The sequence below is a fragment of the Pangasianodon hypophthalmus genome, chromosome 15, assembly GCF_027358585.1.
Source record: "Pangasianodon hypophthalmus isolate fPanHyp1 chromosome 15, fPanHyp1.pri, whole genome shotgun sequence".
NCBI lineage: Eukaryota > Metazoa > Chordata > Actinopteri > Siluriformes > Pangasiidae > Pangasianodon > Pangasianodon hypophthalmus.
In genome coordinates this window covers 23911521-23923906 of record NC_069724.1, presented here as the reverse complement: position 1 = coordinate 23923906, position 12386 = coordinate 23911521, and the positions used below count along the sequence as shown (strand labels likewise).

General features: G+C 37.2%; 1 protein-coding gene across 1 annotated transcript in view; it reads left to right on the top strand.

Annotated features, from left to right (window-relative positions):
• The first annotated feature begins 11748 nt into the window (after positions 1-11748).
• Positions 11749-12386, top strand: part of arhgap24 (Rho GTPase activating protein 24) — a 103884-nt gene continuing 103246 nt past the window's right edge. The window contains exon 1 of the mRNA XM_026928739.3: positions 11749-12103. The gene's annotated coding sequence lies outside the window, so the exon portion shown is untranslated. The remainder of the gene's footprint in view (positions 12104-12386) is intronic.

Below are 12386 nucleotides of genomic sequence, written 5' to 3'. Positions count from 1 at the left end.
CTTGACCCAGACCTAGAGTTTGTAAAATAATGTTCATGTTGTCTTTTTATTTCATAGGCACAAAGTTTGACAAGAAGTAATTCCCTCTTCTCAAAAACAACCTAATGATTGTCGCAATGCACAAATGAAGCTGAGGCTGATTGAACTAGTTGAAGTAAAGGCTCGGCCTTGTAAAGCACATGGTGGTTTTCAGTCTTGATTTTTACTAGCCCTGGTCTTGGACTTGACCAAGACAATCTTGAATAAAGCCCTAGTTTCTAGACCATCTAATTACATTAATGTGGAAACTGGACAGAAAAAAGCTGGTACTCATACTGCATAGTACAGTATACTACAGCATAGTATAGTATAGTACAGCACAGTACAGTATATTATACTATATATGAGGCTAATACTCGTATTATAGTATGGAACAGTACAGTATAGTATAGTGTAGTATAGTATAGTATAGTACAGTATAGTATGAGGCCACTACTCATACCGTATAGTACAGTATAGTTTAGCAGAGCGTAGTACAATACAGTAGAGTATAGTATAGTATAGTATAGTGCGAGGCCAGCACTCATATAGTATAGTACAGTACAGTATAGCAGAGTACAATATAGTACAGTATAGTACAGTACAATATAGTAAAGTATAGTACAGTGCAGTACAGTATGAGGCCAGTACTCATTGAGTATAGTACAGTACAGTACAGTACAGTACAGTATAGTATAGTATAGTATAGTACAGTATAGTATGAGGCCACTACTCATACCGTATACTACAGTATAGTTCAGTACAGCGTAGTACAATACAGTAGAGTAGAGTATAGTATAGCGTGAGGCCAGCACTCATATAGTATAGTACAGTACAGTATAGCAGAGTACAATAGAGTACAGTATAGTACAGTACAATATAGTAAAGTATAGTATTGTACAGTAGAGTAGAGTATAGCAGAGTAGAGTAGAGAGAAAATCTTTGGCTACACACAGGGTGTGGAAGTGGAAGTTCACAGCATACAGTATAATAATTGTGATTGTGTGATTTGAATGGATTTCTATTGGGTTTATGATTCACTTACATGTGCAATTAAAAAAATTGATTCGTGTGCTTTAACATTCCTCATGAAGAGTAAAATAATAACAACAACAACAACAATACTACTACTACTACTACTACTAAATAAAACTAAATTTACATACAAAATTGCACATAACATACCTGTACATACAATATTGTCTATTTTGTATATTGTGTTTTTGCTATTTGTACATTGTCTGTTTGTATATTTGTGTATTATTCTTTTTATTGTCTGTGTCTTGTCTTGTCGCTGTCATTCTGTTGCACTGTGGAGCTTCTGTCACTAAAACAAATTCCTCGTATGTGTAAACATACCTGGCAATAAAGCTAATTCTGATTCTGATTCTGATGCTACTACTACTACTACTACTATTACTAATAATAATAATGTGTTATTGCATCCACTTGAGGGCGCTACAGGCTAAAACATCTGAAACTCTTCTTTGCAGGTCCTTACATTTTCTCTGTGCCTCATGTCCCCTTCACTCACTGCTCAAACATGATAATCTTTATGAAATATGTTGTAAAATTCCACGTAGGTTTTGTGTGAAATCCTCTGTTCGAAGATGACCACAAACTAGACACTGGAGACTCCTTCCATATTTGTTAAATAAATGTCTCCTGACAGAAAACTTGTGAATGGGCTGTTACTATAGAAACGATAATGTATTAGAAGAGTGCATTAATATAAACCTGTGATTTGCAGCTGCACTACTGTCAGAGCTGCTGTACTAGAAAATTAATCAACACCTGACGACCAATCAGAGTGGAGTATTCAGCAGCGCTGTGGGATACAAGGAAAACATGTAACCTTTTCAAGATTGCGTCTTCTCTATATAACCCTCTCTCGCTTACACAAACACACACACACACACACACACACCACAGACAATAACAAAAAGTGATGATGGTGTACACAATGTAGTGTCTGATTACACACTGCGTTTAGTCTGCGTCTATAAAAAAGATTCCAAATACATGTTTGTTTGCAGCGCAGTCTGCCATACCTTTCATTTTTTTGCTTTTTTATGTTACTTGTGATGTGTGTATTTTGTTTCTGGCACGTAATATCACACAATAGAGTTCTGTGACCTTGAAAATCACATATCTATGTCTGACCTCATAACATAATTCTATCATAGAAACAACTTCAAGAAAAGTTTTCAAACTTTGAGATGTGTTTTCAGCTCAGTTTGAGATTAATTAGATATATTTTTAAAAGATGTTTGCAGAAAGAAAGAGGGAATTTTAAAGAAAAATGTACTGTATAAACAGCTTGTATAAGTTTACATGTTGAAAGTTCTTGATTTGTTTTTCTTCAGAAGTGATCGTATCGTGAATACGGATCAACTGTAAAGCATTTAAACAAAAGCTAAGTGAAAATAATGACTAAAATTCACATGTTCTTAGTTTTATTATACTTTACACACTATAAAAATTGTAAAGAAAGCAAGATAAGACAACATAATGTCAGTTGTTACTAATTAACAAGGAGAATTCAATGGGAGACATTACGGATTGACGCCACTGAATTCTGGCTAATGTAGCAATTTTGACTAAGCTTAGCCTACATTTTGTGATTCAGTTTTCTTAATAGAAAGCAAAATTAAATTGTAGTTATACACAAGAACGTTTTTTTGCAGCTTTTATTAAAAAAACAAAACAAAAAAAAGCCTAAAAGAGCCAAAATTTTAGTTAAAGTTTAAGGTTAGATTTAGGTATCAATTAGCTGCATTATTGCCTATGTTAATGGTGAGTCCTTGAAGGATAGTAAGACAAGTGTGTGAGTGTGTGTGTGTTTGTGCTTGTGTGTATGTGTGTGTGTGTATGTGTGTGTGTGTGTGTGTGTTTTGAGGCCTGCAGGAATGTGTCAACACTAGAAACCCTCACCAAACCAGCAGATTCTTGTCCTAGCTCTAACCAGCTTCAGTAAACACAGTGAGACAAACACTTCCAGGTTCAGGACGACACTTCAATCTTCTGCCGTCCTCACACAGGCTTCTTTGTGACCTTTAACCTCTGATGACCTCAATGAGGAGGAGCACACAGGTCGACGCCCTTGAACCCTGCAGTCCATGAGAACGGAGCAATGAGACACGCACACACACACACATCTGTGGACGTAATTCCCATCGCATGGGAATAAACACAGCATCAGTGCTGCAGATGCTCATATACAGTCTGAGTGTGTATTTATTTCTTCACCATCAACTGCAATACGATGTAATAAAAAAAATCGAGAGACAATTCAAAGAGGAAGAAATAAAAATTAAAGACTGATATGATGACATATGAATGAGAAGATGGCAAGCATTGAAATAAACATTTATTAGGAGTCTATATTGCTGCATAAACACTACAAAATTGTCTTCATTTAACAATAATAAAAAAGCACTTGATCCAGCACATGCTGTTATTTTGTAAGATTGAGCTGAAAAACACTGCTGTTTAGAGTTGCATGTTTTTTAAAAAAAAATATAACTCATGTTATCTTAACGCAACCTTAATGTCTCAAGATAATAACTCAAGGTCAGGTCATGGTAATCACAAGTTTAGTGGAAAAAATATCCACAGCTACACTCATACATACAGTCTATCACGGAATAAAACACTCCATGTTGTGCTAAACAATTAGGGAAAGTGTAAACTCCTCTGTCCTGAAGATGTCAGAAAACATAAAATTACAGCTATTCCTCTGACTGTAACAAAGCACTGACACTGGAGACTCCTTCCATAAATGTTAAACAAACATCTCCTCACAGAAACTTCTTCACCATATCAATGATTGCACACGTTTTAAATCTGTTTATTATTAGTGGAGAGTTTGCTGAACAAGTCCCTGTGAATGAGCTGTTACTATAGAAACCATAAAGGTATAAGTATTTTTTTTTTATGCGTACTACAGTTGTTCGTGCATTTGCTGTACACAGTGATGTTTACTGACACGTCATCTATAATAGTACACAATTATGCAGTTTTACACAGTTTTAAATATCAGTGAGGTCTCACGATGTTTTTATAAAAATAAAAAATAGAAAAGTAAACAGCAGCTCACGCTCAAACTGCTCTCTCATTTCCTAGCATCGATGTCATGAAGAGGGTTCGTCACTGATTTATGTGAGTCTGCATGTAGGCGGCAGATGTGTGTGTGTGTGTGTGTGTGTGTGTGTGTAACAGTATACTCTAAACCCTACTCTTTTGTTTATTACAGCATTTACAGGCTTCTGTTTCACTGAACCTGAACATCACTTTATATTTTATCTCAAAGTTTATTTCAGGTCTGCACTTTTCCCTCATATTAATAAGGATCAGTATAAACAACATTAAGGGAAATATAAAGTCAAGGCTCAGGGTTTCTTGTGTTAGCAAGCGTGTGTGTGTGTGTGTGTGTGTGTGTGTGTGTGTGGATATAACACATAAAGGGAATGTGGTGCCATTAAAAATCAACTTTTCTGGTACAAATTCACAAACACCATTTATTATTAACACTGTTTTTTGATCTTTACACTTCCAGGGTCAGAATGAGCTAAACATCATAGAAATACAACTTTTTACACACACACACACACACACACACACACACACATACACACATACACTCACACACATATTATATATACACTATATTACCAAAAGTATTCGGTCACCTGCCTTGACTCACATATGAACTTAAGTGCCATCCCATTCCTAACCCATAGTGTTCAATATGATGTCGGTCCACCTTTTGCAGCTATTACAGCTTCAACTCTTCTGGGAAGGCTGTCCACAAGGTTGAGGAGTGTGTTTATAGGAATTTTTGACCATTCTTCCAAAAGCACATTGGTGAGGTCACACACTGATGTTGGTCGAGAAGGCCTGGCTCTCAGTCTCCGCTCTAATTCATCCCAAAGGTGTTCTATCGGGTTCAGGTCAGGACTCTGTGCAGGCCAGTCAAGTTCATCCACACCAGACTCTGTCATCCATGTCTTTATGGACCTTGCTTTGTGCACTGGTGCACAGTCATGTAGGAAGAGGAAGGGGCCCGCTCCAAACTGTTCCCACAAGGTTGGGAGCATGGAATTGTCCAAAATGTTTTGGTATCCTGAAGCATTCAAAGTTCCTTTCACTGGAACTAAGGGGCCAAGCCCAACTCCTGAAAAACAACCCCACACCATAATTCCTCCTCCACCAAATTTCACACTCGGCACAATGCAGTCCGAAATGTACCGTTCTCCTGGCAACCTCCAAACCCAGACTCGTCCATCAGATTGCCAGATGGAAAAGCATGATTCATCACTCCAGAGAACGTGTCTCCACTGCTCTAGAGTCCAGTGGCGGCGTGCTTTACACCACTGCATCCGACTCTTTGCATTGCACTTGGTGATGTGTGGCTTGGATGCAGCTGCTCGGCCATGGAAACCCATTCCACGAAGCTCTCTGCGTACTGTACTTGGGCTAATCTGAAGGTCACATGAAGTTTGGAGCTCTGTAGCAATTGACTGTGAAGAAAGTCGACGACCTCTTTGCACTATGCGCTTCAGCATCCGCTGACCCCTCTCCGTCAGTTTACGTGGCCTACCACATCGTGGCTGAGTTGCTGTTGTTCCCAAACTCTTCCATTTTGTTATGATAAAGCTGACAGTTGACTGTGGAATATTTAGGAGCGAGGAAATTTCACAACTGGATTTGTTGCACAGGTGGCATCCTATGACAGTTCCACGCTGGAATTCACTGAGCTCCTGAGAGCGGCCCATTCTTTCACAAATGTTTGTAAAAACAGTCTGCATGCCTAAGTGCTTGATTTTATACACCTGTGGCCAGGCCAAGTGATTAGGACACCTGATTCTGATCATTTGGATGGGTGACCGAATACTTTTGGTAATATAGTGTATATATATGTATATATATATATATATATATATATATATATATATATATATATATATATATATATATATATATATATATATATTCCTGTTCATTAGAGAAACTGAGGAAACCACAGGAAGTTAGAAAATGTTGAGAAAATTGTTTTAGCATTGATTCACATTTAGTACAAATTTAAAATAAGCTTAAGACCCTTTTTCCAAACACACTAATTTTCCAATATATCGGTTTTATGGAGCTCATTATTTTCAAAGTTTGCAGTATAAAAACCCTGAACAGCCCATGGCAGAGAAAACTTTCAAATTTAGTTGAGTTTTTGGCCTTGTTATTCCCATGATGCATAAGCCACACCCTTTTAAATTGAAATTTTTTTGCTTTCTTTATTTATTTCATTTTAAAGTCTGTGGTATAAATGTGTCATGGGTGTTTGGGAACAATTAAACCATCACGAATGCATTTTCACATGTTCTGCGTATCACATATTACTATAAATGTAGCAATAAAGGGATAAAAAGTATGATGTGCCATTCTTGAATAAATATAAATTGTATTCGTTGTATTGGCAACTTCATCACACAACTGTGTCACTGAATAATGTCTTATAACAGCAATGACATATTACATTATATTACTATTATCAGTGACTTATAAGCTGTTATAACAGCTATCATGAAGGATATAACATCTGTCATAAACATACGCTAACTACAGTGAAAATTAGCATGAGATGTTACCATGCCAAGCTACTATAAAACAGTCGTCATGGCAATTACCAGTAATAGTAAAACGACACTCTTATGTCATTACCACACCTGACAATGTGTTTATTACATGTTCATGCCACTCTTATGACCCAGAGTTCATGTAAATTGTTACGCTAATAACCTGAAAAGTTTTATGTTGGAAAAGATTTCATTTTAATACTGTTTGATTTTGGAATTATTATATTTTCAGCCAAACAGAATAAGGTTGCCTGGCAGCGTAAAGTAAGTTAGCTGGTTAATCATTAAAAGTGACTAGCATAATTAAAAGGTATAAAAACATATGCTAATTGCTAATAATTTCTCAAATTCACATGTTCATAGTTTTATAAGAACCTTATAAGAACAAAAAGGATATAAAAATTGTAAAGATAGCAAGACAGGTAAGCTAACATTTGTAGTTACTACTTAAAAAGGTGAATTCACTGGGAGACGTTACAGAAAATCATGCTAGCTAGCTAACGTAGCGAGTTCGGCTAAGCGTGACCTACTTTGGCTTTTTTTGCAATTCCTTTTTCTTAATATTCAGATAGATTGTAAAATAAAGTTGTAGTTGTAGTTGAAAAAGATGAAATATCAAATAAAGAGTTACCTCTAATAACCTGTAAAGTTTAACTTTGGAAAAATTCATGTTAGTACTGAACTATTTTGGAATTTTGACACGAACAGATTAAGGTTATAGATGTAGCCTGGCAACATGAGCAACTTATAATCCGAACAGCTCACGCTGCAGATTTCCACTGCGTCAGCCGAACTTAGGAAAACTGTGCATGCTGGCAGAATTCGAGATTTATTATCCTGGACATGCAGACAACTTTTCTTTTCTTTTCTTTTTTTTTTTTTTAACGCATTACATGCAAATGTTTTTGGAGCCTGGTGACTTTACAGCCTGGTGCTTTATCACTCAGTTCAGGAATGCTTGCAGTGTTTTAGAAGTGACAGCACACTCCTGAGTTCAGCTCGTTCCTGAACAAACATTCCTCGGCATCTCCCGTCCAGGACGGGAATTTTTAACGGGACCAACTGTTCAGGATGAGCCAGTCGTCCTCAGAGTTAAACCTGGCACATCTTATTTCATCACTTATCTACAGCTGCCGTACTTTTCAGATTACAAGGCACATTTTGCTCTCTAGAAAGTCCTTCTACAGCAAAGTGGTGTATATGTTATCATCTTTGCGTGATAATATGATCATATTTTAACCTTTTTTTAACTTTAGACACTAAAACATGTCTTGGTTGGGTAAATTGGTGTACACTAAGTTTATGTTTATATCAATTTATTTAACTTGTACTAATATGTTTAAACACACAACAGAATTGGCTAAAATTCTTTAAATAAGGTGCAATTTCATCTAAACAAGATTGACGTTGTATAAATTTAGCCATGGAGACATTTAATTCTTAAAGAATTCTGGGAAAAGCACAGTTTCCCACAATTTCCCACAACATGCGCCTCGAAGACACGGGCCACTCCGACCGTGATGAATTAGTGAGCATGGGTTTTTTTGGAAGTCGTTTCAGGATTAATGGAGGAGAAAAAAAGGCCAAATGCACACTCTGTTATTTACCCAGTGATATTTACCTCAAACAGCTTTTATTCATTTCATGCTGAGCTCAATAATGTCAGCGGTGTTGGAATGAAAAGAGTCGAGTTGCCGTAACTGTATTTAAAGTTAATGAAGTGTACCACAAGTGGTCCAATTCCCAAATTCACTTTTCCTCTCTGAGAGTTAATGTTGTAAAACTCTATTAATAAACGAAATGCTGCCTGGCGTGATAATTGGTGCCAAATGCGAGAGAAACATGGCAGCTTCATTTTTTAGTGTTATAAAATTAAAAGGTGATGAAACGGAGAGAGTTAGTGAGTCTCAGAGGTTAATAAAGTCACAGTAGATTCAGTATGATTCAGACCTGAAGCTTGCACCGTAGCTATAATCTTCCATTGCTTGTTAGCTACAAAACTAAAGAAGAAAAATTCAGACACTAAACATGTTTTGGATGATTGAGTGAATTTGGGGGGAGACATTATGTACATTTATTGGCTGAATTGACTCATTGATTCAGGTTTGATTCATTTGATTCACCACATACACAGTAAACAGAAATGTAAAGCAGGCCATAATTTTTGACGTACGAGTTGGCCTGCCTTAGCGGTCTCATATTAGACACATGAACTTTTCTGAATGATTCAGTCTTGTTGAACGAGTCACTAAGGAAGAACGAAACGATATGAAATGAATCATTCCTTTCGTTCAGTTGCTGCTGATGGGTTTTGAAAATGAAACGTAGAAGCCAAACTGAGATTATTAGATTCTACTGTACGATTGTGTTTTTTTTAAACATCTGTGAATTGTGTAAGTTGTGTTTGCAACTGCATGTAGGATCCCTGCACCTTGAGTCAGTGAATCCTTCTGGTCAAATTGAGATTCAGCAAATCAATATTTAAAACAGTGAATCTTTGGCTTGCAAATACATTATAAAACACACAAAACAGTGATGATTATTAGTTAATTTACACTACTTAAGCTGTTTTTTGTTGGTTGGTGAAATTATCAAGCTGAATATTTGGTGCACGAATTGGTGAAAGAATCATTTAACTGAACTGACTCAAATGACTCGAGTCACTCAAAATAGTATTCTCTTGTGTATAAGAGGACATTTTTTAATATTCATATTTAAAAAAAAAAAAAAGCTTATTCAAACCTAACCCAAAATTAACCCCACCCACATTATATTAAAAAAAAAAACTCTAACCCAATATTAGCCCCACCCACTTTACATCATGTAGACAATGGAAATGTCGCCAACTAACAAGTTGCTGTCTGAGTTTTTAAGGTTTTGGTGACCAGAAGGTTGCGAGTTCAAATCCCACGACTGCCAGAAAGCCAGGGCTCTGTGTTCAGATTAGATTCTGCCTCACTTTGGATAAAAGCATCAGCTAAATGAATAAAAATGTGGTCATTTATGTAAAAAATCACAGCGAACACTGAAGCATGAGTTAATGGAAAAGACAAAAAGGAGGAACATCGCCTGCTCGATTTTATAGGGCTAATTAAAAGAGCTGCTTTTTAGAGCCACGTAAGTGACTGGCACAGAAACAAACACACACACAAACACACACACTGTTTATGATGGTTGTTGTAAATGAGATGTGATGCGGTGATAGCTGTAAAATCCGCCACCACACTTGCTTGAACTTTCTTTTCCTCTTTCTATTTTTCTCCTTCTCCTTGTCTCACTCTGTCACTTTCCTCTCTTTCTGCCGCTTTCACTGCAGAAACAATACAAGTTAATAAAACAAGTTCAAACAAGTTCAAATCCTATTCAACTCCGTCGATTTAACCGTTGTCAGATTTTTGACAAATCTTGCCTATTGCACCTTTAATAGACCACGATTAAAGATGCAGTCAGTGAATAATCACATGATTCATGATGTGAAATGTACACGTGGTTTATGGTTCACGTGGTTTATTTTTACACACTTTGCATGTTATGTTCCAAAAATTTTGCACATCAACATATTTTCCACATCCTTTTTTTGGTCACTTGATTCTTTTATTTAGTTTCCACATGGCTGATATTTTCACTGATGATAAATGTTTATTCACCTTCTAATTTTTATTACCATTAAAGTGTTAGATATGCCACTTCCTGTTTGGCCTATTTAATTTTTTTCTTTTTTGCTCCAAATTTTCAGCCTGTTTTCTCTTTATGATGTGTTCCTAATAAATAAATTTAACCGATGTTAGCTATATACTTGTTTAATTAATGTTAGCTAAGTTAATAAACATATATTCATAGATTTTATTTCACATTAATGATGAACATTAAAACATTTTTCGTTTACCGTGACAGAAAGCGAGGAGGCCGAGTCAGCACAACTTTCTAGCAAGAAAATGGAATCAAGATGAAAAAATTAATGATGTGAAATGGAGGAAGGGGGCGGAGCTTCCAGGGTGATCAGTTCACATCAGAGAGTTCAAAATGCGTACGCAACTGTATTCAGTTGTCTCGTCTGAGGTTTCTAATGGCAGGAAAAGGAGAGTGGAATCTTTTGGCTTGTGTGTGTGTGTGTGTGTGTGTGTGTGTGTATGAAAGTATGTGTGTGTTCATGTTGTTCATCTGCAGCATCATTTATTATACGATCACAATGCAATCTGTTTGAGATACTGAACAACTTCACAAAGCCGACCGGGTGAATTGTTGTGCGTGATGATTTGATACACATTTTGGAAGATGCTAATTTGGTAGCCACAAGCTTCCATTAGTTGTTAGCGACATTAGCGTTGTAGGCCCAGTCCCACTAAAGAAGCAATTCAATTCAGCAGAACTTTATTTAAGGCCCACAATACAATCAGTATGACGTAATAATACCCGGCTGTGCTCGCTCTCTAATCCATAAAAAGATTTTTAAAAGATATTTTTCTTCTAATTAATAAAGAAATGAATAATACATAAGTAATAAATAATAAATAATTGCCCTGACTTTCTTCATGTAGCAAATAATAATATAAAAAGGTAAATTAATAACAGAAAAAAGCAATCATTGGAGTTTGGATGCTAAATAGAGGAAAATGTGTGAATTTTTGGTTAGTTAATTTGTTAATTAGGTGTAATTCAGTAATTGTGAGTGATTGTGTGTAATTGCCTGTGTGTGTGTGTGTGTGTGTGTGTGTGAGAGAGAGAGAGACAGAGAGAGAGAGAGAGACAGAGATGTGTTTCTATATGAAATAAGTAAATAGCATTGCTGCGGGTAGACAAAACTGTGTGTGCTTAGGGAGCTTTTGTGTGTGTATGTGTGTGTGTGTGTGTGTGTGTGTGTGTGTGTGTGAGTTGTCTATGTGTGGAATCTGAAACCACTGTGGGAGTGTGTGTGCTGCACTGAATGCGTCCTCCTATCACACACTTCCTCAAACAAGCGCAGAGCCACCCCTCCTCCTCCTCCGTCTCTCTCCCTCTCTCTCTCTCTCTCTCTCTATCTCTCTCTCTCAGTGTCTCTCGCCCATCCTTCTGTCTGATAGAGAAGATAGAGGACTTCACCAGACTGTAGTGCTTGCTTTGTGTGTGTGTGTATGTGTGACACGAAGGGACCCGTGTGCCACTGCTGAGAACACACACACACAAACACACACGCACATGCGCACACACACACACACACACACACACACACACACACACACACTCTGCTGCCCACTGGAACTCTAGTGTATGCAGATGGTGTGAGCTGTCAGGCAAAAAGTTTATGACAGCTCTCTCTCTCGCTCTCTGTCTCAGTGTGTGTGTGAGTGTGTGAGTGTGTATGTATGAGGCTACGGACTCTATTCTCTAAACGGACTCTGGAACACCTTGCTCTCTGTTTGGACTTTTTGTGTCTGAGATTTTCTGGAGGAGTGGATTGGGATCAGTGTTTCCAGGTAAGAGCTCATGGAATGATCCGGTCACTGTGTGTGTGTGTGTGTGTGTGTGTTTTATGCACATAGGAAATGTGTAATACAGAGATACAGAGAAAGAAGGCAGCTGTAGCATGTGTGTGTGTGTGTGTGTGTGTGTGTGTAAGCCTACCTTTAGTGTGTAAATGTTATCTAGTGAAGGCTGGATCGGCGTCCGGCAGGTAGGAGCTCATGGGAAGGTTCAATTACATGGTGTTTTAAAGCAAACAGAGACTGTGTGTGAGTGTGTGTGTGTATGTGAGTGTGT